This window comes from Cebidichthys violaceus, unplaced genomic scaffold (genome assembly GCF_023349555.1).
Source record: "Cebidichthys violaceus isolate CVI_PGR_0920_01 unplaced genomic scaffold, fCebVio1.0.p SCAF_16, whole genome shotgun sequence".
In the NCBI taxonomy this organism is placed as follows: Eukaryota; Metazoa; Chordata; class Actinopteri; order Perciformes; family Stichaeidae; genus Cebidichthys; species Cebidichthys violaceus.
The window spans coordinates 3088391-3111966 of NW_027176329.1; positions in this window are offsets into that span (position 1 = coordinate 3088391).

The window sequence follows — 23576 nt, forward strand, 5'->3', positions numbered from 1 at the left end:
GAGATAAAACATTCTCGCGGAGTGTGAATGCAGGGAAGAAGAAAAATGACATCGGGTAATCACAGTGAGGCATTACCAGTCATTACTCTGCGCTGTCACTCGGAGATGAGAGACAAGGCAGCGAGTCGCCAACGCCAGACTGATTCCCTTTCTCCTTCCACCTCTCATTGCGTCGCTTTTTCTAATTTAGGAGCCGAAGTTAAAGAGCCCATTCTGGTGTTTCTCTTTATTCTCTTTATTTCCTGGAAGGTGGACAGTGAGTGAGTCCACTACATCTGCAGGTTGACCTTGACTGGAATGAAGACTGCTTCACCAACAGAGGCCACGCTGCTGCTACAGATAAAAACCACAGAAGAAGAACTTTCACGGCCTGAAAAATTAGCCGACTGCTCTGTTTGAATGTGTTGCATGTTTTCACGAGAGGAAACGCAGGTTTATCAACGCCATCATTAATACCACAGTATATACCTCTTGGTTAAATGTTGTACTATGGCATATAATATGACAATACTATTATATATAATAGAGTACAGGCACAGGTCAAAATGAACCAATTGAAATAATGCGGGCAGGCAGCAGGTGAAAATAAAAATATGTTGTTGTTTATTTCAATTAGAAATGAAAATGGGGATTTTCATTTAAAGACACCTATTTAAATTATATTAAGGAAAACGTTTTGCATAATTAAGGGTGTGTCGCTTTGAGTGGCATGTGTTGTAGGCCTATTAAAAAGACTCTACGGAGTCCCAGGAGGCACATTTTTTTTTCATCAGACGAAATGGGCGTCCCAATTCATATCACAATTAACGTGAAATACAGATGCTAGCTAGTGCTAGCGCAAGCTGCTAACAGTACCTGGCCCTGTCGGGGCTGGCCTTCCTCTTCATACGTCCATGGGCCTCCACCTTGCCACCCAAATATGGTCACTTCTTTTCCCAAAAAGATGGCGTCAGCAAAAGCGCAAACTTCAAAATGGTGGTCCACATAGGCCTACTAATGGGTGACGTCAAACGGCAATGTCCACTTATCTATATACAGTCTATATGTATGACAAATCAGTCCATCAGGCTCAGCTGTATACTGTGTGCTAACACACTAAACCAAGATGATCTTATGTTTATTACCCGTCCAAAGTTTTGCATCTTCTCTTATGGGTTTGTTTCGTTAATTGCTTATTGCAGAGGTGTTGATGACACAGAATAACCTGTGCTTGCATGTTGTACTTAATGTCTGCCCACTAATAAACAGCAATGCATTTGATCACACATCTTTCTTTTTGTGTCAACCCCCCCCCAAAAAAAAAAAAAAAACATGGGCAGAGCTAAGAAAGTAAAAGCCAATTTGTAATAGCTCTACTTTAAACTGAGAAAAGTAAGACAGACATGTATGTATGCAAACCACTTGTGGGTTGTTTGTTAAAATGTGGACCAGTTGAAAACAGCGGTGGTGGAAGAAGGTCCGAGCCAGAGATAGACGGGACAGGCACCCAGAAAGTGAGGTTTCCCTCAAGATTGACTTCTCCTCTGTCGCTTCTTCTCCTCTGAGGAGAACACAGTCCTAATCCGCTGTGAAGGCAGGATACAGCCCCTCTACATACGAGATACAGCCCCACTGCCGGGGCTATTGAAAGTGATAACGGAGATTACCTTTCATTCTGGCAGGCCGGCCTCCCTTAACCAGGCCGCTGCAGAGTGTGTGTGCCCGCTGCAGATTGGAGCAGACAGTCGCTCTCATTGAGCAGACAGCTTCCACTTCCCTGCTGCCATTTCCAGCCCGCACTCCTGCCCAAACACAAGCGGACATGTAGAACCAAGGACACTCTCTCAGCTGATAGCCTATGGCTTTTTGCTGGGCTTCTTTCTGGGGTGCACATTTAGTGCAGTGCATAATATAAAGTGGGAAAAGGTATTGGAAATGTTCCATCAGAGCTGTTACCTGAGCAACATCCACCTTTGGTAGATACGACGCCATCTGTTTGATTAGGCCTGCATATTTACCCAGAAACAGTGATTAGGTTTCTTCTTGATCTCAGTCTTTACTTCATCATTTCATAGTGTTTTTATCGAAAATATGTTTTTGCTATGCTGGATTCTTTCCCATTCTCTCTATATTTGGAACTATACATCCTGTCTCTACTAACTCTATTACTGATTAATGCAGGAAGTTATGATGAACATATCCTGCATTTGATTTGCCTATCACCTGACCCTATCTTTAACCTCACTATACATAACCATAGTGTTTGTTATAGGCTCTCATATATATATATATATATATATATATATATATATATATATATACTCTCACACAAAAATATGGAATAATTAACAACTAACAACAAGAATCTTGCTTTCAATGTTCAACTGACCAGAGTTGAATTTAAAAAAAAAAAATGTCTTGCTTTTAATGCTTTAAAAGTGAAATAATCAGCAACAGCGATACTATGGATTCCTGAAAAAAATAGGTTTTCCTTACAGTTGCATCCATTCTAGAATATAAATACATATATAAACATTATAAGAAAATATAAATAACAAATACATGTGAAAAAATACGAGCATAATACCACAATAATAAATATAGCTGCTGACGGGTGAAATAAGTCCGACTACTGCCGAGTCTATTTGAATGGCCACAGGTAGAGATGACTTCCTGTGGCGCTCTGTGGTGCATCTCGGTGCTCCTGTGTTTGACCACGTCATGGAGGGAGTGGGAGACATTGTCCAAGATGACACGTACCTTGGACAGCATCCTCCTCTCTGACAACGATGCCAGAGAATCCAGCCCTGCCCCCACAACGACCTGCAGATCAGTTTGTTTAGTCTGTTGGTGTCCGCTAGCCTACAAACAGGAAGAAGGAAAATCTATGCAAGATTTCTTACAGTCCCCTTACAATACTGGACTGTAGATGGACATGTCTACAGTGAACACAGAAACGCTAACAATGGTGTTCTATAGCGTAGCCATTAATTAAAACAGCTGAACTCATTCCCTTTTATTGTAAACGTTAGTAACTCAAAGTCCACTTTGTAGCTTTTTTTTTCTGGAGCTTTCAACTGCATTTCACAGCCTTCATCAGCTAAAAAGAGCTGCATTAGGGTTAGGAGGAGGGATGCAGTTGAAGTTTCTATATTCAGCTAGTAAGTGGGCCATAAGTTTGTCTTGTTATAAAACCAAATCCTTTTTGTCATTTCAAACTTCACATTAAATAAATAAGTAACAGACAAAACAAAGTACAATTTTGGAAAACAAACACCCTCTTATGTGCGAAGTGTTGAATATTTCTAACTTTGATAGAAAATGATATCAATATAAGACCATATTGCCAACAGTCAGAAAGTGAATCAGAACTTGTTATTCTTAGAGCCTTTGAGTGAGCACACTGGTTTCGTTTTTGCCTGCAGCAGAAGTACCAAACTCTCGTAGAGGCAGTTGTCTGTAACCATGTTGGTTCTTTGGTTAGTGCAGTGTGCACAGAGACAGGCAGGGCTGGCTCTGTGCACACTGGCCATGCACATCCATCCAGCCCATCCAAACAGATCTGAGGTGGCGCAGGGTAAGTCTTTTCCGCTGTGTTTGATGAGACTGGAGCCCAGATGGTTAGTAGTGCTGCCAGATCAATTACCAGCAGCACGCCAGCAGAGAGAGCGGAGCACAGCACTTAGCTTCCAGGGCCAATTGAACTGATCCCTATTTGAACTTTTACATATCGTCATAGCATGCTGTGACATAAAGGACTCACTAACTTAATGCCACATGTGCACCAGTGGAACACTTTGGGGGGATGTTGCTATTTTACCTTCCAGCTACATTTTTTATTGCTCATTCTAAACAGCCATCATGGCAATGGCATAAAACAAACAGCTGTGCATGTTGAGCTTTGGAGGATAAAGCATGTGCCAAAAGAAAAGCAAATAGTGACGGCATTTGCTTTTATTAAAAGTTGGAAATGCTTTTGAGTAGTTCAAAAATTCCCGTAAATATATTAGTTTGCTGTATCAGCGATTAACAGGCTTTGAACAGACAAGTCCCCCAAATTAAGGAATTTGTTTCTCCATGCCGTCAAGACACATAGAAGTGTTTTCTCTATTGACAGCATTTGTCTATACTTTTCAAAATTGTTAGAAAAATGGAAAATAAATCAGTTTCGGGATGTGACTAATCAACATTTCTGGTTGTAAATGGTTTGTAAAATATAAATTCTTTTGTTATTTACTGTGCATTTTCCTACGAATGTCCAGCAACACGAGCGATCAGTGCACCTGCACAAGCCTCTGCAGTGTTTAGGTGAGAAACTTGGTCGGGTTTGTAAAAGGCTGTGGTTTGGGTTAAAATATCGGAAGTACGGATGGTATGTGAAAAATAAGTCAGCATTGACTTCTGGTTTTCATACTGCGGTCTCCTGGGTCAAAGTTCGATGTTTTCAGACCCACTTGTCCACCTTTATTATGTTCCATACAACAATAAACCCATCATATATCATTTGGAGTGGACTTCAATAATTTGTATCAATTGGTCAACTGCTCACTTTCCAGTCTGCACTGTTGTTTTTTTTTTTTGTTCAACAAAAGTAATCATTTCAACTCACACTTTCTTCGAGCAATGTAGAGCGTCAAGCTAATGCATCTTAACAGAGACACTGACTACATCCCTGCAGCTTATGTGAGTGCATCCGAGCTAATGTGTCACCACCCAGCATCGGATGAGTCCGATGCACACGATGTCCAATGCCAGACTTCGTTGTAAATGCAGCAGTGTGCCCTCCTTTTAGCAAGGTGGAAATAAAATGATGCGTACGTGTCGCATCCTGTCACAGTCTGGCAAATAATGTTTCCCTCTCCTGACCTTAACCAAATGTTTTTAGTCGCCCGACCTTAACCACACGGTGCATTATCCAGGGTTTTGTAGAATCTGTTTCAAAGGTCCTCTGACCCAAAACTCACACTCTTTCCTGAGCCTTGTTCTTCTTGCTGCTTGCCTCACACCTCAGACTTTGATATATTTGTATCATTTCAAATCAACCACGCTCCCCTGAGATGAGTTCAAACCCCTATAATGCTTTGTACCTCTGCTCCAAGTATTTGATCTTCTATGCCTTTAGAAAAACTACTACACCGAACATCCCTGATTTTCAAGTAGCTATCCCAAATGCAACAAAGCCAAATCTTAACAGTGACCTCTGCTTGGATTCCAAAAGCACACATACTGTATACAGACGGAGCCAGTACTTTTCTGTAGTTTTAGTCTAGTCTCGTTTCTAGGTCAACCTGATACTTCATTTCAGAGGATTTTGCCTTAAGAGTCCAACTATGGGGATGGTTTCTGTGATATTTCAGTTCAAAGACTGGCCGTTCTTGTCCACTTCATTCAGTTGAAGGCACAATGAGTGAGATTTTCCTTTAAAAACAACATATAGAAAAAAAAAAGATCCTTCTCAATCAGCACTTCTGACCTGATCTGAACCAAAAAAAAACAACAAAATAGCATTAGCAAGGCTAAAGACCAAGCTGACAAAGCTGGTTCAATTCAATTCAATTTATTTTGTACAGCCCTAAATTTGCCTCAGAGGCCTTTACAATCTATACACATCCATGTTCCAAGTCATCTGGGTTTGGGTGCTCTCTCAAAGGGTCAAAATAGCCATACCTCCAGAGCGGACATAGTTATCTTGTAATACACACCATGTCACTTGCGTGTCAGTGCTTTGGACCAGACCAAGACTTCTTGACAAATAGCCATCTATAGTTTGTTACCTCTGAAAAGGTGTTCGGACTGTAATCAACCCAAAATGCAGATTGCTCAGAAAATCAAAGGAGCAACGCTAGAGACCGTGTCCGTTGAAGAACACCCACACAGTTCAGCATCAAGGCCCGAAATTAAACAACACAATATGTTTCTTCTCATAATATTAAAGCTGTGCTAGTCAATAAGTTGTGAATGCGTATTTTGAAAGGGGTCACAACAAGTGACTAACCCACAGTAAATGATCACCTGACCCTTCAGGCTCAGCACTCTCATCCACCGTGTTTCCAGTCAAAGCGGGCAGCTGTTTATCTTGCTAACATGCTCTCCATGTATACTTTATGAGGCGTTAATGTGTCACTGTTGTTTTTACAGCTTATCCCAGTGCTCCTAAGAGGCCAAACCCCATTAATAGTGCTTTGAAATGAGCCATATTAGCATAGCAACCGACCCAGGATGACATCGCTTCTAAAGGGCCTTCCAAAACCAAAACACGATTCATATGAATATGTTTCCTGGTCTTCCACCTCTATGGTTAAGAAAACTACTTGGATACGGCTCGGTAAAGATGAGGGTTCTGGTTAAACAACTGTTTTGTTGGTTTACAGACTACAGTTGACTAATTCACTAACGATTACAGTCAGCTAAACATCTGAACAGAAAAATGGTCTCGTCAGTTAAATTTAGCTGAGGGAGTATTTTGCTTCACAGTCAGTCTGAACGTACACTTTTGTATATTGGGGTGCGATTACCTTATAACAAGTGAATAAATGATTAATTAAATAATGATTCCATAAGTTAAAAACAATCCATGTGACACATCCTACAACACATTTCAGTTACAGTATCTATTGATTATTTTACTCCGGTCAGCACCCCTCTGAATCAACATGACAATCAAACTAAAGTCTGCTGAGTCTTAGCTATATGTATTATTCTTTATATAATTGTTTTATGTTTTTCTCAGGCATTTGATTTGTATTCACGCCGCAGTGGAGAGAGCCCGAGACGGAGGGAGACAGAGACGCTCTCCGCATCGTCTGGGCAAACAGCAGTGAGGTTCAGATTGGGATCAGAGACGAGGATTGGACGAGGTAGGTATGACTGAAGACAAAGTGCTTTAATCACTTCCCCCTGGCCACCGTATAGCGTCGACGATTATGATCAGAAAACTTCTGAAATACGTGTGTGCCTGCCCCGAGGCTTATCACACTCGGGGAGGAATCTGTCTTTTTTTTGAGCCTCCACTCTGACCTTGAGTGACTGTGCAGTTACAGGGAGGGACTCACTCTCATCCAGACCTGGTTTCTGCTTCTTCTCCTCAACAGCAGACAGACGTAGCTCTGTGGGGCGAAATCTGCTCATTGACATGTTAACAGTTTCTTATGACACAAAATGAAGTCCATGTTTTGAAGGTGGCACGATTACAACATTGAACGGTATGGCATGGCACATATTTTAATATTCCATAACAGAGGTCTTCAACAGGGGGTCCGCAACATTTTGGGTTGATTAGACAATTTTTTAAATTTTTTTTCCCCAAACATGAATCTGTCCATTATTTTAATAGTTCAGTATTGTATGCAAGATAACAGGTATGTTTATGCATGGCAGTGGTACTAATAAGCCATCACTCATTTTCGTTTCCACATTTATATTTAAAATAAAAACGTCAATTTGAATAGCTTGTATGCATGATTATCATACAAGGTGTGTTTATAAATGGCAGTGGCACGGCCACCCTACTCACTGTACCTTTATAATAAAAACATGAAGATATGAACCTGTGTATTATTTGAATAGCTTAGTATTGAATGCACACTAACAAGGTGTGTTTATACATGGCACCAGGCCCAGTTTAATATAAAACACAAATTTTATACAATATATACAGTAGGGGGTCCCTGCTCCATCTCTCTATCAGTGTGGGGGTCCTTGGCCTGAAACATGTTGAAGAGCCCTGCTCCATAAAGTTGGAGGTGTGAGCAAGAGACACAAAAAATGGTCGGTCATATTTCCCATAATGCAATCAATAACATATTTGTGGGTTTAGAGGGAGTCATATGTTGTAACTATTTTTTAATAAACAACAGTTTATCCCTCCGCCAGTACCTGTTCCTGTTTGACTCTATAATATTTGATATTACACCCCCCCCCCCCCCATTCTCCATCATTCTGTTTATCAGTTGTTGTTTTTTATACTAACAATGGCCCTAATACATTGTAAAATAATCAAGTCAATGATTAATTCATTTCATCATGTGATCTCATTGCATACATGATAACTGAAGATCTATTTATTCCTAGATTCATTTAGAAATCTCACACGGTTTACATCTGGGTGCTTCATATATGCTATGTGTAGGTTTTTCACATGTATGTGGATTCAGAGAAAAAGACAGACAAGCAAAGCGCACATTTGTTACAGTGTCATGCTGGAACATTCACGGACTAGACGATGAGCTATAAAGCTCAGCAGCAGCATGCAGGTACTGATGTAGTGTCTTTAAGTACCTGGCTATTAAGCAGCCATTGTGCGTGAGCTGCAGCAGTGCGTCTGAATATGACCAGTGGATAGGAACATTGCTGGCGCTGAGAGAGCACATTAGAGAGCATGGGTATTCTTAACTGTCCATAAAGAGAGGTGGTGCCATTTGAATAGCACTTGGGGTAATTGTGGTCGGCAGCTCATCCTCCGTCAGCTTTGCGGCTGATTCCGTCTCCTTCTTTCAATTTCCTGCCTCGTTGAGGATGCCGGCCGATGTGTGGAGAGGACGGCGGCCTGCAAAAGCGACGCAGCAAAGCACTTTATAATTAAAAGTGTTTGGAAAGTGAGCCGAGGAAAAGACACTGCCTCGCCTCACCTCGCTTTGGGGAAAGAAAAGGAACAATGAAAAAAAATAACGCAAAATAAATGTGTTTTTTTTTTTGTTGCATCCGTGTGCGCTATACTACTATAAATAGCTGTTAACCGCTTGATTATCCAAGCGTGTTGTCTGACAAATCAGCTCATTCTAATTTCTATAGTGTAGAGCATTTTAGAATGTCATTAGTCACAGGTTAATTATCAAAAATAATTTGAATTACACAGGGTTATAACACAGTCTACGCCCCCGATCTAAAAGTGATCTAGTCCAATGCAGATTTAGGAATGAGATACAAATGTGCAAACGGTTTGCCGGTGTTAGAGACACACATTTAAAAGGAACGCTGTTGGGAACTTCAGTCAAATGAGAGAGTAAGCAAACTAAGGTTAGAGTTGCCGTTGCATGCTCTAAAGATCTAATTACAAAATGAATTCACTTCTCTTCCTTTTCGTAACTTAAGCATGTAATTGTCTTTTCATGTGTGAGCTTTCCATTAGCACAAAACCGTACAAAAGCCTATTTCCTTCTCTCAGTGATTGTAATAGTTGTTCATTGTTGCACTTTTCCCACATTGCAAATGGAATTAGAAAAATGTTGGTGTTTGTTGAGGATATATAGTAAAAAGAATCTAAAGTACCGGTTTTTGTGTTTCTTTTGTGCACCAGTTATGTAAGTCGATTTATATACCAATATTATGTCAAATTTTACAATGGAAAAAATATAGGTGAAGGCAGATTGAATGGTTGGGCGACAATCTGTATTAGAATGTATACCGGACGTTGTTGCATATCACTCTCTGTGTTGAACTGTTTTCTACTGCTGCTTATCCGCTCACAACATAACATAAGAGAATTAAGAGAAATAATAAAGCATGCTTTGTTTGTTTGTTGGTCTGAAATGTAAAAAAAGAGAGAAAGCTATTGCTGAAAAAATTGTGATGCCTGAACGTGAAACTGTTAACCCCTTGGACCACGGAACGCCATGCTACATTGTTGCTCACAATTTCAGTTTTGCACTGTTATGATTTCCAAGCAGATTCATTGACATTTTTTCTTGGTACACATTTTGGAAAATATCCCTGAAAGGAGAGCGTTGCACTGATTCCTGCAGTATGTCAGTGTGTTCTGACTGGACTAAATGATGATTCTGAGAAAAAGTGGTGGAGAAAACCTTTAAAGCTAAGGTTGATGTAGTAATGAGAAACTACTAAGAGTACGCAAGATTAAATATGTATATCTTAATGCTGGGCAAGGATTACAATTTTGAATTGCGATTCTGATCATAGATATTCAGCCGGTGTTCACAACTTTATTTTCATGTGTGTAATAGATGCAATTTGAAATATACACCTTGAAAACTGCAAACCTATCTGTCATGTTTTTTTCTTCTTTTTATGTTTGTTAAACTCTCAGTAGCAATATACATATTCCAAACACAAACACTTTAAAAACTCTACAAATTTGTGTTTTCCTTTTTTGCTTTTTTTTTGGTATTTTGGTCAGACACATATGCAACGCTGAGTACCGTGTACTATGTGTGGTATTTGTTTTATAAATGTACTGTTGGTAAATAGAGGGTGATAAGAAGCTGTACATGGAGGGACTTAGGACCCAGGGGAATGTAGGTGAAGGAAACAGGAAAAGACGGAAAAGACACCACACAAACGGCTGTTCACCGCTTGCTGCCTGTTGTTATGGTTTAACTAATGCATCTGTTGTTGTCATAGTTACGGCAGCTGATGCAAATTGAGGCATTCGGCTGAAGGTCTCCAGTTAACAGGGTCCCTGGTTAAACCGTAACACCGGTTCTTGTGTTAAAAATGTCCGCTTCATAATAAACAAAAAAACAAACTGCGTTAACACGCGATAAAATAATTGTCGGTGTTAATTAATGAATGCGTTAACGCGATAATAACGCACTAACTTACTGTGAAAAACCCAGCCCACTGTTGCCAACTCTTCTCCAGAGAAATTAGCTCCAACAGTAACTGAATCTAAGGAGAAAGTCTCCAGGTCAGGCCTCCCTCCAACGACGTATTTTCCTTCAAACCGGTCAGATGCTCTGGTGTTTAACGTTTAATCAGACTTTTTTTCAGCAACCGGTCCCTCACCACCATGACTCAGGGACAGCTTCATTCAACAGGCCATGAGCCTTTTGAACTCTTGAGCTCTGGAGCTTCTCTATGACCATTCACACATATTACTACATTCCTCAGTTTATCTGTAAAACTGTCGACAACAACTTAATATTACTTTATTTTAATACTTTATTATTTACCCAAGATTTTCATTGCCAACAACAGCTTCCTTGTAATTGGTGTGCATACGATAACAAAGAACTTAGAACTGGTCTCTAACAACACACATAAAAACCAGGAGAGTGCACGTGATACGAGCGCACAAGCGGGACAGCGTCCTGGTGAAGGAACATTTCTGCTCAGCGGGCACTAGTGTGCTCCACCCTCCCCACACACTCTGAACTGCTTAAAGCTCTGTTTATACTCGCACTTGGCACCTTCGGGCTCCGAGCACGAACAGAGGCCGTTTATTAAGAGCTGTTGTTGCGTTATTCTCCGAAACGCCAGAGGGCGTACAAACAAAATGAAGTGTGAAGAAGCAAAAAGACAACGAGTGTAACCGGCAAAAAGCCATGAGCCAACATCCACAATGCTGAGAAGGGATTGTAATTAACTGTAAACTCTCATATTCATGGTCTACTTTGTTGCCTTTGTACAAGCCCCCTAAAGAAAGAAGTGTTAACGTATTAAAAGCACTATAAAGAAATGAAGGTTGAATGTCCTGTAAACAATCAGATTTAGCTGCAAAATATTTCCTCAAATGTGGTTTTATGGGACCTCCTGTTTCTAAAGCATCTGAAAATGAATTGTCCTTGGTTGTATAATCCCAAGACATGTAAATAGTGCTTTTATCAGTGAACTATGTGTGACGGTCTCGTCTGAGGAGCTCTGATCACGTGCCAAAAAACTCACAAGTGCACAACCAAGCACCGGCCGTGATTACGTCATTTTCTGGCGCACGCGCCTCACTACTGCGAGTATTAGTACTTAGTACTAGGCTTAACATTCGCTGGCTCGTCAAATTCATTTGTGAGACTTTGGAGGCGGGGATGTCAGTCTCTGCTCCTTTGACTGCACTAGCCCCGCCGGCTGCCGGTCACACAGTGCGAGAGCCTTCACGCTCATTAGTTGCTAACGGATACATTCAGTTCACCGAAATCATGAGCACGCTCAATGCACATCAGCGTGAGAGTGTGCAGACAGGGAGACAGGCGGGTAGAGCGTCCAATCAGTGCCTTCCTTATCACAGTCCTGTGACAGCCACAGAAACTTATCACAACATTTGATTTGTTGATTGCTGTTGGGATGTCAATTTTAACAAATATTAATACAAACACAATTTAAAGGAAAATACTGTGAGGAATTTAAGTTTAGAAGTATAATAGTTTGATTTAAAGCACACCTAAAGAAAGTATAAAATATCATATGTTCACAAAATATTCACTTATGTAATGTATAATAGGTTTACAGTATATTCACTTGTAAAGGATAGTATAAGTGTAGCATATATTACTTACAAAAGTGATAAACCACACAATCTTAATCAATTGAATGTATTAGACTAGAAGTATAGTAGTTGACTGTTTAGAGTAGAGAGAGGGCAAGGAGAGGAAGGGCGAGAGTTTCAGAGTTTTTCATGACCATATATGGAGATGAGATGAGTCGGAGGTGAATCGGCGCCGCGGGAGACAGGATGGTGGTCAAGCGGGGGTCGGATGGACGGAGCTTTTACGAGGAAGTGGACCAACGGACATTACCAGGATCATCATGTGGACCAATGGAGAGCATTGTCTGAGGCCAGGAGGAGACAATTGAATCTTAGCCAGCCACTGAAGTTGTTACTAGATTTTGAATGTAAACCGTTGACTTTTGGGTATAAAAACATTGTTCGGAGAGACGCTGTTCAGTTCTTGGCGATCTTCTTTACTGTAAACTGGCGTTTGTTGGCCGGTTAGGGGGGGAAGAGTGTTTGAACTCGGTTTCGCGATTCCTTACTGTCGACAGTGTAATTCAGTTTGTAATTGTTTTTTTTAGCATTTGTGAATTATGAAATACTTTTTCATTGTAAGCCGGATCCAGCTGATTTTTCTTAGCGTGACTTCGTTGCTCAAACAACAGAGAAAGAGCGAGAGGTCCGCGGCCTCCTGCGAGCAGAGGTCTCACTCCACCACAATACCAACGCTAACTTTAAGGGATATTCTGTCCATCAGACAATACATCAACAAAAAAGTCCATTATCTGTCCATAATCACAGATTTGAACGCCGTTGGGAACCCCCCTGTACTATGCATTTCACACTCGGCCTCCAGGTTTACGTTGAACGTTTGACATCCTTCACATTTGAACACTTTGTCATTCTATTGAGATTTGCCGGTGACCCTGGATCTATAATCCCTCTCGTTGGAAAGTCATTACTGGTCTTGCGTGCTTGATTAGATCTGTGTGGCTTGGATTCAGTGTTTGGTTTCAGTCCGTGGGAGTGGAGAGCGTGCGCTAGGGAAAAGGACTGTGCATGTGCTACAGTTCACAGATCCCTCGCTCTCTGCAGCAGAGACAGCTCCGTGTACATGGCTTTTGTCTGGCTGAATCGAACCAGTGGCTTCCACTCAGGGACGCCTCTGCATTCCATTAGCTACTCCAGCAGCTGCTGGAATCCAGAAGCCCAACGGGCCGTCAAACGGTCTGACACGTCATGTAATAACTTGTCAGAATGGAACACATGTACTAAATGGGTCCAAGAGGTAAAATGCGATCTCGGATTCTAAGTTGCTTTCTCCTGACAGATTCCCAAAGCATTTTCTGGTCTCATTAAACTATTTGAATTTGTCATATTTTGGGGCTTTTAGCTTGTCTTTAATTTGACACCTATAGGTTCTTTTTGTAAGTATGCAAATATACTGATGATTTTACAATCACATTTTGATTCATCTTTATGAAATAACATTTTGTGTTGTTTCGTTTGATGCTGTGAGTCTGTAAATTGTTATTAGTATCGGGACACTTTTGACAAGGAGATAAATGAAGTATAAATAAATGAATTAATACAACTCAAATGAATACATAAGTCATATTTACCGTGTTGGTGCCGTAGATTCATTAGAAAAGTCATTCATAGAATCGGTCGTTTAAGAATGTAAAGGTTGATGAAACAAAACACTAACAAAGAAGCTTTTTACTTCGATGATGTAAGACTCAGCAGCTTAGCGGTGGTGTACTCTTCTCAGTGGTAACACCTACAAATGTGGCTTCCCAAATTGGACAGTGCATACAATAACCTAAGAATGCCCTGCAGACATGTTGGCGACTATTATTATGTGTTTCTGCCCCAGTTTAATGCAGAGTGTGGAGTTTTCCAGACAACAAGTCAAAAGGCCTTCATGCAAACACCGGTGCAGAAACTAAGGCCTGCAGTCTCTACCAGACGTATCAGCAGGTGAACAGTAATTGCCTGATTTTTCAAATTTTAACTACATGATTGTAAATGAGGGCCTGCCTGAGATATAAATGAATAAAAAAAAGGAACTGTATTGCCAGACAGCAGGTCAAGCTCATGTCACTCTGAGTGAACTTCATGCACAGTGAAAGTAATCCAACAACAACACAACCAAACCAATCAGTGCAACGCGGTGATCAGTATAAACCAGGTTTTACTTCATATATTTGCTTTCATTGCTGGCCAAAAGGCATGATTTAGATACAATTTAAACAGATTCAAAGTGTTTTGCTTCATTATTAAATTCAAATAAAAATCACATTCTGACCATTGAGGACTGTACCTTGCACGGCAGCTGGATTCTCGCGATGCCAGAATAGCGTGATCACGTAGCACATGAAAAAAATCCATCTTGAAGGCTTCAAGTATGCGTTGGTATCCGACAAGCGAGTGACCTATCAGAGCGCTGTGAGGAGCGGCAGGCAGCTAGGGGCGTGGCTTAGGTGAGTTGTGTGACGGCGCGGAGGGTCGTTTTGTTTTGTTCTAAGCAACAATGGGGGGGGGATCCTCAAGAGGTTAGCTTAGCTGCTGCAATATCACCAGTTCTATCAGAACTGGAGAGTATTTCTTCATTTGTGTTTTTTGAAAGCGCCGGGCCTTTTCCGAACCGTTTCAGATGGTTCTGTGTAAACGGATCATCTGATGCGTCAGGTAGAGCAACACGGAGAAATTCAAAAGATAGTTTGGAATAAAAAATGTACTTTTTGGAAATTTGAATTACGAGAATTAGATGAAAAGACTTTTGTGCAACCTCGCAATACATGTTGTGTTCCCTTGCAATACTATTTTGTTACTTCGGAATTACTCATGGGTCACTTCACATTACGATTTGCGTTCCCTTGGAATGATTTTTACATTCCTCCTGATCCATAGCAACGATTAGTTTCTTGTTCCAGTTATAACACCCTGCCAGTGTAGGGACGCAGTCTGGAGATACTGCAGACTGAGAGACGATGCGACGCTCGACACGATGCATTCATTGTTCAGTCCTCCCGTCAAAAGGCCGAGCTGCGACTCTATAACAGCCTCTGACTGTGCAGAGCTGCAGCTGCTCTGCCTGGCTGAGCTGTGGTTGTGTGTGTATATATATATATATATATATATATATATATATATATACACACGACCACGGCTGCATTTGTGGTTGTATCTACGACGGAGGTAGCTGTACTGTGACTATTCTTCGCTGCTCCTTTTAACATTAATAATAATAACGCGTTTATTTACACAGCACCGTTAAAATCGAGTTTGCAGAGGGCTGTGATAGACAAAGCAAGGCAAAAATAACAACAGGAAGCTGAGTGAGCAAGACAAACGAAGATCAAATTTAAACCCTGATAAAACAATGCAAAAGATGAAACGATTAAACCAATCGATATAATAAGAACAAACTAAAACATGAAATAAATACATGAAAAATGAAGTTCAAGACCTGCGTCTGAGCCGGCCACATGTGAGGGTGCACCGACTCCCATGACTACTACATAACACGCAATGCTGTATTACATTACCGCTCAGCCTTTCTCTATGGATCAGAGGGAAAATGCAAAATGTATTGCAAGGTAACGCAACATATTGCAAGGGCCACACAATGTAATGCAGAAGTCGACCTTAAAGCTAACCTGTCCACATTTCAACAATACACTTATGACAAAACTCTCACACACAAAAAGGCAAAAACATTGACACAAAAGATCTTACATTTCTTGAAAAAGCAAACACCAACTGTGTTCCTCTGTGTGCGTCGGTAGCGGTACCGTTCATACCCATGGTACCTCAGCTGGCAATATGTTACAATAATATGAATTTGTAGACAGAAGCTACCATCACTGAAAAGATGGCATATGTTAATAGATGACAAAGAATTTTTCCCGAAATCATTACACACGCTGTACCCAATCTGTGCTTTCCCAGAGCAGTTAAAGCAATCGAGTTAGCACATGCACATTAATACTTTGCTACAGGCGTGTAAACAGCTCTTCCCTCACTGCAAATACTGATTAAAAACTACAATCAAAGATAAAATGGGGCAGAATAATTCCTGAGGGAATCGCTGCTTATGTAGTAATTATACTCCATGAGCATCGTAGTCATTATGCACTCCTGCTGTCTGTTATAATGACTGTACAATCCTTTCACTTTGAGCTGATCAGGATTTGATGACTTTTAACTAATAACAGCCCAGAAAAGGGTTTAACATGACCAAGAACAGGACTTGTGTATTCTGTTTCCTGCATGAGGTTCAGAGGAAGTAAAGAAAGTACAAAAATAAGTTATTCTGAAATGTGACATTTGTGTACACCTCTGCCTCATTTGCTTTATGAGATACCTTTGGCAAATTAAAGTGAAAAGGGCAACTTTCACAGCTCCTTCAGATGAAAAAGGGCTTCTTTTTTTTTTTTTCCAAACGCTGCACAGAAAAACAAACAATTACATTCTTGACTGCCTTTATTTACTCCATGATTGAGCAGTGCAGGCAGACAAGAGCAGGCAGATTAATTAACTAGTGCCTGAAAACCTTTCTTCTTAGAGCGTTGTCACATTGATGGATGGCTGATTAAAGTCAATGAGATGGCTATCAGTACACAAAAGCAAAAAAAAAAAAAGAAAGAAAGAAAGAGAAAGAAAAAGAGCATTTACCTCAAAGAAAAAAAAAAAAGAAATGAAAGGAAACACACACAAATACAGGTGTACTGTTGGTGACCAGGAGCCAACCCCAGCGGAGCTCTTTGTGGTTACGGACGCTGCTGTGCATCAAGAAGAAAAGCAAGTAATTGGGGTTGGAGGACTATCATGCCAGCCGCAGCTCAAATTGCCCGGCTTGTGCGTCTTTTGATGAGGTTTCTCATTAGGGGTCTATACAGCCCAGACTTTGGAAATATCACAGAATTAATTAAAATGATAGGAATGGAGAAAGTGGGCTGCCAATGAGAGGACGGCAGAGGGCCCACATAATCATTGTTCTGATCAGAGCCCTATTGTCTGCCTGTGAATGTGCCTGTTGACGACGGCCAGTGCCTCTTATATGTTTATCTGGATTCCTGGGCCAGTAGCTTGTTTCCGGCATGCTGCCGTTGATAGAGCATTCAGCTCCCGTCACTGTGAAGAGGTTCAAAGGCTTCATTTAGTTGTACGAGCACAGGGAGAGGAGGGGGGGAGAGAGGGAGGGAGAGAGAGAGGGAGAGAGCTCACCAGGCTGTTTTCAGCCGAATTTATCAGCTAGTTTTCAGATTTAGATAGTGAGATTCTGACTGTGTTCATATCTGTCCTTTCTCTCACACAGGCTGGCTTACTCGTGTCATGCAGAGAAAAACACAAAATCCTCAAATCCGTCGTCTCCTCCTTTGTCGATTTCAGACGCTTCACTATAGAATAATCCGCCGTTATTACTCCCCCACCGCGCATTTATCCTACATCTCTCCTGCATTAGTTCTGCAGTAGAGGCCGCGCTCGCTTCTTTGTAACGCACAGCTAGTGTTTCAGGGACTTCAGTAAGGTTTTGGAGAAAATTCAAGCTGTACTAATCAATGATTTTGTATCAACAATGGATCAAATGACTGTGGGTAATGTGGAGGTTTCTTTCTTTTTGGTTCAGTCTGACCATCAACCTTGTTCCCAGCAGCAGCAGGCGGTCCCTTGCAGCTGAAAAAGCTCAGATAAAGCCGCTGTACAGACACACAGTTAGAGACAAACCAGCCAGATGTTGTTAGTTGATGGACACCAACCCTGAGCAAAAAGGGAGTGATCACATGAATATGAATGCTAATATTTCTCATAAATATCCTCTCATTCTCTATAAAAACAACAAAAAAAAGTGTCTTTTCAGGTTGTTATTCATCCCAATTTAGCCAGTAAATTATGAATACAGCTTTAAAAAGTATGGAAGAAAAGAAATGCTACCTTTATCATCTCTGTCCTGTACATATGGTAACATGTTAGCATACTGCAGTGAACTCATAACGCCAATGATTTGCTCCTTTATTGGAATGCGGTGCAGCAATAAGTCATGTTATTAGTTGCACCTGTGTTTGAGAAGTCCAAATTGTATTAGCATTACAAGGCATTAACGCCAAATACTGTTAAGGAGTGTGAATAACTCCACTGCATAAAAAAATCCCCTTCAAAATAAAAGCACAAGATTTTTATTTTTTATTTTTTAAAAAAAATTTCAGGCAAAGGTCCACGACCCACTGAAAACAGGTCCGTGGGTCGCGACCCCCCAGTTGAGAATCACTGTGCTAGAGTAACCGTGATCCCCCCCCCCCCATCTATGAAACGTTAACCTACGTTATGGTTATTGTTCAGTACATGACCTACCTCAACATTGACTTTTGGTTTTATAGGAAGACCAATGGTTTTCTGGTTCAAAGTCCTGTATTTGTTGGACCCGTTCACCCACCCCAACCGCTTCTCGACTTTGTCGCTCTTCATACTACGTCACCTGAACTTCCTCCTTTGCTACAGTCAGAACTACTACGGCCACCAGAGACCACCACCCAACAATAAACATGAATATAGGTTGTAATAAACTGCTTGTACAAACCACCTACAGGGGTCCCTTTTGAAGAAGGACAGTCACGGTGTGACTCAAGTGTGAGTACGCTGGTCACCGAGAGTATTTGACTCATTCGTGTCCAAGAATATCCTGAAGAACCCACAGACATCAACATGTAGACAGAAATACTCCGTGAGTGACATGTGGAAACACAAATAGACAGGATACAGATAAAAATAGACACTTTGGCTGGATATCAGCAAAGCTGTCAATATCTGCGCTCATCACCGTGGTTCTCGTGTGACAGGAACAATAGACGTATAGTCCTTTTGTACTGTGGCAACATTTTCTCATCTTATCTTTACTCACGTATTCATCGAGCCTCTCAGAGAAGTAGATCGGTCCTAACTGGGTTTGGAAGAAAAACAGACATCGCATATTGGATACGCATGGTCATTGACATTGTGGCCAAATATCCCGTGGTCTGCATGACATACGAACAAGATAATAACAGTGGACAAACTGCAGTGTCAGAGTATCATTTGCAATATTACGCCAAGAAAAGTTCACATTTAAAACGACTAAGTCATAAAGAGGCAAAATATGAAAACACTTGCAAGAGGTGGGACAAAGTCATTGTTTTGCAAGTCTTAAATATTAGCCCTGAAGTCCTGATCGGATGTGTTTTGGTACAGTATGTCATTTCTGTGACATAATGCTGTTGCTGGTTGGGTTTTTTTTTGTCGCCCACAGCAGGATTTTTACACCTGAATGTGTTCGTTTGAGGTTTCATCTGATGGGGCTCAGGGTTGACAAGACGGGGTTTAACTTGAGGAGACGATCGTTCCAAGTCAGAAGGCTGAAGTCCATAGAAAAGAAAACTAACATGTGCTCCTTAGCCTCACCTCTTGGCTACAGCTGGATACATCTGCAGTCAGTCTGGCACACAGCTGTATGTTCATACTTTTTATGTTATTGATTTCATTTGAATCATCATCATCAGGCTCGTGGATGTGTTGATTGCACATTGCAACCACTGACAAAAAAACTAAAACATGTCATCATTAAATTCCTGTTACTTTCTCTAAGTGTTACATCACCAGCTCTCGACGAGTAAAGCTTCCTGGGTTTACACAGCGCTTGTTTGATTTCCAGTGTGACTGACAGCGGTGATTCTTAATGGCGATTCATAAGCGGCCCCTGGTCTCGAGTCCTTAACCCGCACTCGCATGGCGGGCAGCCCGCTTGATTGGTGTCTCTGTTCGGACTGATTGTGGGCGGTCTGAGAGGCTTCAGTTGCATATCCGCAGAAGATCTGAAAAATATCACATCATTTCAACATTTCCTGTATTTTTCATAAACCTTTTTACAAGAAAAACAAACTTGTGAAAAACTGGGGCGCTCTGGTGACCTAGGGCGTTCAGGCCCTGAACCACAATGAGTTCACCTTTTGTGAAATGATGTTTTCTTTTTTCATTGCCATCTCTCTCTGTCCAGTCAAACAAAAGAATAAAATGCTCCCCCAAACATAATTATGATTCAATTGAAAAACTCTCTTCAGTTTATTTACATCAGTGATCCCTAATGCATGATGTTGTTTAGAGTGTGTTCTCTTCATTTGCATTTTGAATTATTGTAAAACTATGAACCATTTCTTTAGAGGGGGGGACTATAGCGTGGTTACCTGGCTTATATGGAGCTTGAACTGTGCTAATAGAGTAATTAAAGACTTTTAAAGTGTTTATTGTAATCAGCTAATAAATTGATGAACCTAAAAATTGTGTTTAATTTTTTATTTTTTTTTAATTTGCATTTAAATTAAGCATTAAAAAAAAGAATAGACAAGATAATGAACATTTCTTTATTCTGTTTTTAATTGATGAATTAATGAATTTTGGAATCACAAAAGGTGTTAACAAAAAGGCGATACATTGAACTTTTTGTTAATATCTTACATTCATCTTGTAAATTCCGGATTTGACATTCATCGTTTCCATTTTGCAACAACTTGAATTTAAAAGCAGCTCTCTTTAATTAGGAGAAACGTTACCGGTGCGCTTGCACATGTTCAACGTTTCAGAGACAAATCAACTGTGAGATGTTATATGACAGACGCAAGTAAAAAACTAAAATAAGTCAAATTTAAGAGCCTTTTTCAAATTAAATTTGCCATTCAATTATTAATGAATTTAAAGATAAACTAATACAATTGTACATTAGTGAATGTATTGAGTTTTATAATGCAAATTGTATTTAATCAATCCATTGTCACTTTTTAAAAGAATCAGTTTATTAATTAATTAGTTATTAATTGTCATTCGCACATGCCTCTTGTAGTTCTACTGCTCGCAGCCAGGCGGGGGTGAAGCATGCGTTCCTCAGTTTATTCCTTCGCATCCGCAGTTGAAATTGAATTTAATAAATGCCAAGCGTAAGATGGTTTTATAGACTAAAAGAGAAGCTTTTCATACGGTAAAGCGTAGGTATTTAATTTTAGCAGCATGTTGGGTCAAGAAAAGTCATAAAAATGTATTTATTTAAACTGTATATAAAACAACTGCAGGACTGCAGGGCAGGTGCTAGGCCCCCTAGAAGCATGTGGTCCTGTGGGGGCGTGGGGGGGCCATAAAATGTCTTGGACCAGCCCAAAAAACAGCACCGCTTCTGCTCGGTTGAATTGTTGCACATGGAACTCACACTTTACTTCGCAATTATTTGGAGCTGAGTCAGACCCTGCAAGGGCATCACCTCTGAATTTCTCTATTTGGGTTAGTTCAAAGATACCTGGGGTTGAGGTTAGGGCTCTTCCAGGATGTGGATATTCTGTGGTTCAGCCTTCCCACAGCGGATTTGGCTGTGTCATTATTGGCTTTAAAGGTGAAAGTATTCCTGAGCGTGGGCATTTTTTTGCAGAGGGTAGCGCTTCTTTTGAGAACGTCTTTTATTCTTTTTCTTTTGAATTCATTTTCATCATTTTTCTTCACCTACCAAAAGAGAAAGACCACTAGCAGATACCGTGCATATATTCTAGTGAGATGAAAATATGTTGGTTTTTTTATGTCACTTATGGTACGGTATGGTTTGACCCTTTGGCCCATACCTTGCAGCAAAAGTTTTTCCAATGACATATAATCCAAATGTTTCCAGTTTGTAACGTGTGAATACCAGACTGAAGGAAACAATGTTGACATATTCATAAAGGTTCATTGAAAATATCTATACCTGATGGAGCTGAGCATCAAGGTGGAGGTCATGAAACACAAACCACCACATGATGATAACTATAATTTCCTATCTTGTAATGTCATTATGTTCTTCATTCTGTACACATATTGCACCTTTGTACCCTGTTGCAGAGACTAGAACATTGTTTTGGCATTAAAGGAACCGCACACAGAAAATAAACCCAAGAGCCCAATATGATCAGAATCCTAACATCAAATGTTTAACTGATGTTAACAGAGAGGGGAATGAGGTCCGGCCCTGCAAACAAATGTCTCTTTTTAGAAGAAGAGAAGAATATAATTAATATAATAAATAACGATTTTTTTTTTGGGTCACTTCACACCTGAATTAACTGAATTTAAAGCTGCGGGGCAAAGACAAGTCAGTTCAAGACATTTTGTCTTAAATTATTTTTATTCTTAAATGCAGCCCTTATTTTATTTGAAACGAGAGAACATTTATTTATTATTAGAGTATGTATTATCTATAATTCATCCAGTTCAATTTGAATTGCACTTTCTTTATTTCATTTGATAATCAGTTGTCGACTACATACATTGATACAACTGCTAGGCTACTTCAATACTGAATAAATGGGACTAAATCGTAGCACAAGTTAGAAATGAATGTGATGTTCTGGACCTTTGCATGAGGAAATTCTCTCTAAAGCAGTGGTCCTCAACTGGTCTGGCTGCGGGACCCACCATCACCCCTTAATGACAAGCCACGACCCAAAAGTTTATCTTTGAGAGAAGGGTGTTTTGTTTCCAAATGCCGCTTCAGTTTTGACAGTTTTGACAAAAGAGGACAAAAACCTCACGGCTTCATGCTTTCTGGTGCCAGAACCTCGCTGCACAAAACACACTGAGGTTTTTGTCCTCTTTTGTCCTCAACGTAAGAAAATCCATCTCTCATGTAGTCGATGTCGTACTTGTGTTTCGCTCAATTAGCATGAAAACAAACTTTGTGGGTGTTCTTCTATACTGTGAAATACGGTGTGTATTAGCATTACAAGGCATTAACGCCAAATACTGTTAGGGAGTGTGAATAACTCCGCTGCATAAAAAAATCCCCTTCAAAATAAAAGCACAGGATTTTTTTTTTTTTCTTCAGGCAAAGACCCACTGAAAACGGGTCCGCTACCCAAAAGTGGGTCGCGGACCCACCAGTTGAGAATCACTGCTCTAAATGGACCTCGTTGAATTGTAATTTGGTCTAGGCCCACTGCAACATGTACACTGCCAACATGTCATTTTATCAGAGATACTTAGACCCAGCCCGTTTCATCCTAATCATACAGTGTAGTTAAATGTGTTCCTTGCTATTTTCATTTGTTATAAGTGATCATTTTCTCTGACAAGAGCCACATCACAGCAAATCATCAGTTCATTTAAATCTGACAGCGTAATAAACTACACTGTGACAGCCTACATATTAACACATTTAGTTCAACAGCTGCCACTACAGGGCTGCACCAGCTCTGGTTAACAAACGGCAGCTCCAAATAAGTGCCATGAACAGCAACACTCATTAGCAGACAATGGAGAGCTTACCTTGACATGTTTCCTCTCGGAAATAACAGTTTATTGTTATTTACATCATACTTGTTGTCTTTCTTGCGCTAACAAGCTCACATAAGTGCATCATTTTGATCACCACAGCTTTAACAGGCAAAGT